Source organism: Anthonomus grandis, chromosome 24, assembly GCF_022605725.1.
Source record: "Anthonomus grandis grandis chromosome 24, icAntGran1.3, whole genome shotgun sequence".
Classification (NCBI taxonomy): domain Eukaryota; kingdom Metazoa; phylum Arthropoda; class Insecta; order Coleoptera; family Curculionidae; genus Anthonomus; species Anthonomus grandis.
In genome coordinates, this window is record NC_065569.1 from 284,473 (window position 1) to 290,672 (window position 6,200).

Consider the following 6,200-nt stretch of genomic DNA (forward strand, 5'->3'; position numbering starts at 1 on the left):
TGGACCATAGTTTATTAAAGGATCTCTCAATCAAGAAAAATATCTTCAAATTTTGAAAAGATTTTTTGAAGCATACTTAGAACCTTTACCAGTTGATCAAAGAATAAATCTTTATTTTCAACACGACGGCTGTCCAGCGCACTCCACTATTCAAGTAGCAGAATGGTTGAATACAACTTTTCCGAATCAATGTATTGGAAGACGCGGCCCAATTGGGTGGCCGCCAAGGTCACCTGATTTAACCATTTCTGATTCCGATTTACGGGGTCAAGCAAATTGTTTATTCCGATCCATTAGCAAATGATAAAGAATTACTAAAACAAACAATTAGAGATGCTTGGAATTCAATTTCCATTGAACAAGTTAGAAATTCTTTTAAAAAAGTTTAGGAAAGGTATTGGCAAATTTGTTTGGAGGTAGCTACATTGAATAAATTTAAAATAAGTAAATAAAATAAAACAATTTATTACAAACATATTTTTGGGGATGATTTGTGTTAAGTTTAAGTATCTAAATGTCACCACCACGGCAAAAGCGCTTGAGGTTTATCCTTTTACATAGTGGCGGCAGCACCATGTACCCACATACATCTGTTTGTCACACGTTTTTTGTTACTATGGTAAGATTTGTCTCGTTTTGGCTTGAAATGGTAGCCATATTGGTTTGGTCATTTATCTTTAAAATTAAAGTTTACCGTGCAAGTACAAAAATTGATAAAGTGTTGTCATATTATGAATTGGTTTTAATTAACGAAAAAGAGTGAACCAAACAGCGGGTTAAATACCCCAACAGTTTGTAACTCTTAGATCAGTGATTTAACTATTAGATTATTTTACTATTAGATAAATTAGTTAGTTTTTCTCTAATAATTAAATATGAATAACAAAATTAATTGGTACACAAAAGTAAGACTCAAAGTAGGCCTATGGTTGTGAAATACGGTATTCGGGCATAATTTTGGGTTCTAAACAACTTTTTGTTATAAACTTTTTTATATCTTGCCTAGGAATACTACTTTACCTACTCATAAAATTTAAAACAAGCTCGCATTAAGACATGCTTGATTTAAAAAAAAAATAAAAATATGCTAAATTTTATTTTTTATTCAAGCAGGGCTGGATGCCAGCCAAACGGTCAAATTTCAACTACAAATTTTTTTGTCATTTTTACGTATAAATTCGCCTATTTTGAGACACACTGTATAGTTGTTAAATGCATTAGCATGCGGGCCGTGCCTTAATGAAATGTGCAACATGTGGCAGAAAACTTCAGATGTTGTTGGAAATGCATATTTTGATAATACTCCCTGATATATCATTTTGGTGACTCAACTTATCTTTTACTTTTTTAGGAATACTTAAAAGGTCGTTTGGGCTTTATAGGCCTTAGCAAGAAGCTTCTATGGTTAGCTGCTATGTATCAACAGGTCATCTCACTCTGTTTTTACAATTTTGTATCTATTTGCATACATCGAAAAAAGTCATCAAATAAACATCTAATTGATACTTCACTTCCCTAACTTCCCTATTATATTTATAGAGATCTTTTTTATTTTTCTTACATATTAGTTTTTTTGGAAAACTTTGATTAAAAATTGGTTCAAGTATATTTGTAAAAGCACCCCATTAGCTATTTACATCACAATCATTCTGACCAAAACCGTCAGCCAAGTTCTCTTCTTTTAGCTATTGAATAAAAAAAGGTTTGTTTGAGGAAAAAATCTTTTATATTGTTTTCGGTATATATACTCGTTTTTAGTTTCCAAGAATATTTCTTGCCCTTTATGAGTTGAAATATGAGTTTGCAGTCATGCGTAGCCAAAGTTTACTGAATAAAATATTTTATTCAGTAAACTTTGGCGTAGCACACAAGCAATATCAATATTGGTAAATATATTTGTCTTTTTTTTTCTGTAATTGTTGGATAGAAATTAAATGAGTTCTTGTTTATTTCTATTAGGTTTTAAAAGTTCAATATTAAAGTCACCTGCTACAAATGCCTACTTTTGACTAGCTGTCAAACACAAAAGTAACTTTTTTATCATCTTTTGAAATTAAATATTCCTTGTCTTAATTGATAATTTTTTCAGAATTTGATGAAGTATTACCCTATTTTGGTACACTAATTTCAGTAGTTTAAACTCTGGTATAGTATTTTTCTTTCATTTTACAACCCCACAACAGCCCGAATCAAACAGCCCTAATAAAAGATTAAATTCAACTTTAATTGAACATATTAGACTTTTAAAAGAAAAAGATAAAAATAAAGACATTGTATGTATAATGCCATATGCATTTATTGCTTCTAACAATACTATACATTCCAGTACGAATTTTACATCCTTTAAACTAATCTACTTATGGATACATAAGATCCCATGAAATTAATGGCTGCTCATATTTATCCGGAATATATAAATTTGTATTGAATTAAAACTGAGGCATTATTAAAAATTTAAAATGATACTATTAAGTTAAAAGAACAAATTATTGAAAAAGATAACAAAAATCGAAAATCTGGAAATCTACAATGAGAATATCAAGTATAAAAGAAACAAAACAAAAGGCTTGGTAAACTTAAATCAAGATCCACTTTATGAACACAAATTTGATTCAAAATCAAAATGACAATAAAAAAGGAATAATTCATGTAAATGAAGCTAAAATAATGCCACTTGTTGCAGATAGATGATCGGAATCATCTATACCAACGGGAATGGAGTAAAATTCCATGATCTAAATAATAATCCTGGAATACTACCGTACAAATTAGGTAAGATTTCACTCTTATTATAAAAGAATTTTATACTTTCAAAAATTATGCGAAAATCTTTATTAACGCTTTAAATACTGATTTTATTTATATGAGAGAATGTGAAAACACCTTGTTAGCGTTATTTGCTTATGAAAAACGAATTGAACATAGTATTAGACAAATAATCCCAAATATACATATTGAAAAAAAAAACGAGATATTTTAAATCCTCTTGGCTCCTTAATAAAAGTAATTACTGGAAATATTGATCAAAATGATGCGATCAAATGTTTCTGCAAATCAATATATTCTAAAAAGTCGCATATCACAATTAAAAACGACAATTAATCAAGTATCACTCAATCAATCAAATGGTTTTCAATATCTTGAACTACATTTTATAATTCATCAAACATCAATTAAATCATTTATAATATAATTGAAAAAAACAAGTAGCTATATCTTTTGCTAAGTTAAACCCATTACATAATTCAATAATTGATCTAACTGAATTAATAAAACAAATAAATATGGTAAAAAATCGATTAACAATTGATAGTTTGCCAATACCAGTTAATATCTAAAACATTTTAAATTTTTAGAATATTGAAATTAAATTTAATTTGACCCAAATGGTGCCATTATTACCATTGGTCGAATCAGATATACAGGGTGTCCGCTAATTAATGGTGCATGGAAAAACCACAGACTCCTGATGTAAAAATATTACGATTTAACTATATTTACCTATATCCAAAAGTTGATATTAACTGAGATACAGGGTGTTAAACTAAAAAACTTTTTTTTGTTTTTCCCCAATAACTTTAACAAAAGTTAACTTTTTTTCACAAAAATTTGTAGTTTGGGGTTTTTTAGGTCGAGAAATTCATTTTTTTAACAAATTGAGTGTACAATGTAGGGGGCGCTGTCTGCGACATCTTTTTCTCTTTCATAAGGTCATAACTTTTTTGTGCTTAACTGTATTTAAGTTTTTATTGAAAATAATACTTTTTTTATATTTTTTACGTAAAAAAGGTATACTACTTTCGGGTCGCTCAGAGTCGCCGTTTTCGAGATATCTGCCTTCAAATTATTTAGTACAGCAGCTCAAGCAAGCAATAATGTCTTGTTACTCTTTACCAATCATTTTTTACATCATAAATAATGTTTTAGTATAAGTCATTGAGAATAATGCAGACAAAAAAATTAACTTTATTTAAAATAACTATGACACTAGAAAATCTATTGAACGAAAATAACATTAACGAAAACAAACTTAACTATACGACTGATAACTTTTCCATTTTGAAACTATGACTGACTGTAAATTGATCTGCTTTTGACAAAAACTGTTCAAAATGTCTACCATTCACTTCAATACATTTAACAGTTCTTTTGCTGAAAGATCTCCTAATTTAAAAAAATTATTGTTCGTTTCGTAGCTTTTGTGCAGCATATAAAATTCTCTGCCATAGTTCTTATCTGGAATTCACTATTTCTTCGTAAACGAGCGACTTCATATAGCCCCATACACAAAAATCCAGCGGGTTAAAATCGGGACTTCGCGCCGGCCATGGATCTGGCTCCCACGACCTATCCAGCGATTAGGAAAACGGTTGTTCAGGTACTGTCTGACAGCTCTAGAGAAGTGTGCTGGCGCTCCGTCTTGCATGAAATTCATATGTTACCTTATGTCCAGCGGAATATCATCGAGAAAATCTGGTAAATGTGTTTCTATGAACTTAAGGTAGAGTTCCCCGTTTAAATTGGGCGGTAGTTCGAAAGGGCCCAATAAATGATTATCGATTATACCACACCATACATTAATTTTGAATTCATGTTGGAAATGACGCTCGTGTACTGAATGTGGATTTTGTAATGCCCATGTGTTTATTTCTAAAATTGAAAATGCCTCTACGTGTAAACGTTGCTTCATCAGTAAATAGTATCTTATTCAGAAACATGGGGTCGGCATTTATTTGGGCACGGCAAAAACGGGCAAATTCTATCCTGGGCGCAAAATCATTTTCTAATAAATTTTGCACAGAAGTGAAATGATACGGATAAAGACCCTCTTCGTGAAATATTTTACAAATGGATGACTGGCCTACTCCAGTTGCCGCAGCAGCATGTCTTGCACTTATTTCCGGATTTTCAGCCACGCGGACCAGAATTTCTTCTTCTTGTTCTGGAGTTATAACCTTCGGGCGCCCTGCGGAATTCCGTTTAGGACGAAATGTACCTGTTTCTCCTAATCGATCGTAAAGATTTTTGAAGATCTTGAAATCAGGTTGTCTTCGATTTGGATAGAGTTCTGAATATCGTCTATAGGCTTCGCGTCCATTAAAATTTGCCTGCGCATATACACACAACATATCCCTCATTTCGGCATTTGAAAAAAGATTGTGCCTCGGCATTGTTTCTCAACTTACGAAAAATTTAAAAATTCAACAAAACAGTAAACTGGATGCAAAATCACAGAAAACACAAATTAAATATTTTCTGACAACTTTAAACTAATCAACAAACAACAACAACATGGCGGTTTCCTAACAACTGCGTCTCTAAAGTTCATTTGCTTTCTCATAGCTTACTTTAAAAAAGCGAATTATTTCCCGATTATATTAATTATTCAGCCAAGGTCGAGTGCATGGTGCACTAAATAATTTAAATACAAATATCTCCAAAACGGTAACTCTGAGCGACTTCAACTTTGTATACCTTTTTTACGTAAAAAATATGAAAAAAGTATTATTTTCAATAAAAGCTTAAATACAGTTAAGCACAAAAAAGTTATGACCTTATGAAAGAGAAAAAGATGTCGCAGACAGCGCCCCCTACATTGTATACTCAATTTGTTAAAAAAATGAATTTCTCGACCTAAAAAACCCCTAACTACAAATTTTTGTGAAAAAAAGTTAACTTTTGTTAAAGTTATTGGGGAAAAACAAAAAAAAAGTTTTTTAGTTTAACACCCTGTATCTCAGTTAATATCAACTTTTGGATATAGGTAAATATAGTTAAATCGTAATATTTTTACATCAGGAGTCTGTGGTTTTTCCATGTACCATTAATTAGCGGACACCCTGTATATATCACTAGTATCAATTATACGTATTCTTGATTGCCAAAATCCATTTTTCTTAAACCTACCCCAAAAACCATTCATATATACTTTGAGAGTTTTTTTTTAAATTCATTAATTGACCTTGTGCTGAGCACATTTAGTGACAAAAAGCCTCTATATAATTTTTTAGTATTTAAAGTAAATCGGACATCACAAACGACCATGCCAAGTCTGGGACTCGAACCCAGGGCCACACGACTGCTAGGCAGGTATATACCCACCGCGCTGCCGCACAGTGCTTCGACCAATGGACAAAAATCGAAAAAGTGACTTGTTTTTCAGATGTATTTAAATACCTTATCTTAAAGACCACAAACTA

The 6,200-nt window shown here is 31.2% G+C and overlaps 1 pseudogene; it reads right to left on the reverse strand.

Moving 5' to 3' along the window:
* Positions 1-4,330: 4,330 nt before the first annotated feature.
* On the reverse strand, positions 4,331-5,390 carry LOC126749294 (uncharacterized; annotated as a pseudogene).
* Positions 5,391-6,200: the final 810 nt, after the last annotated feature.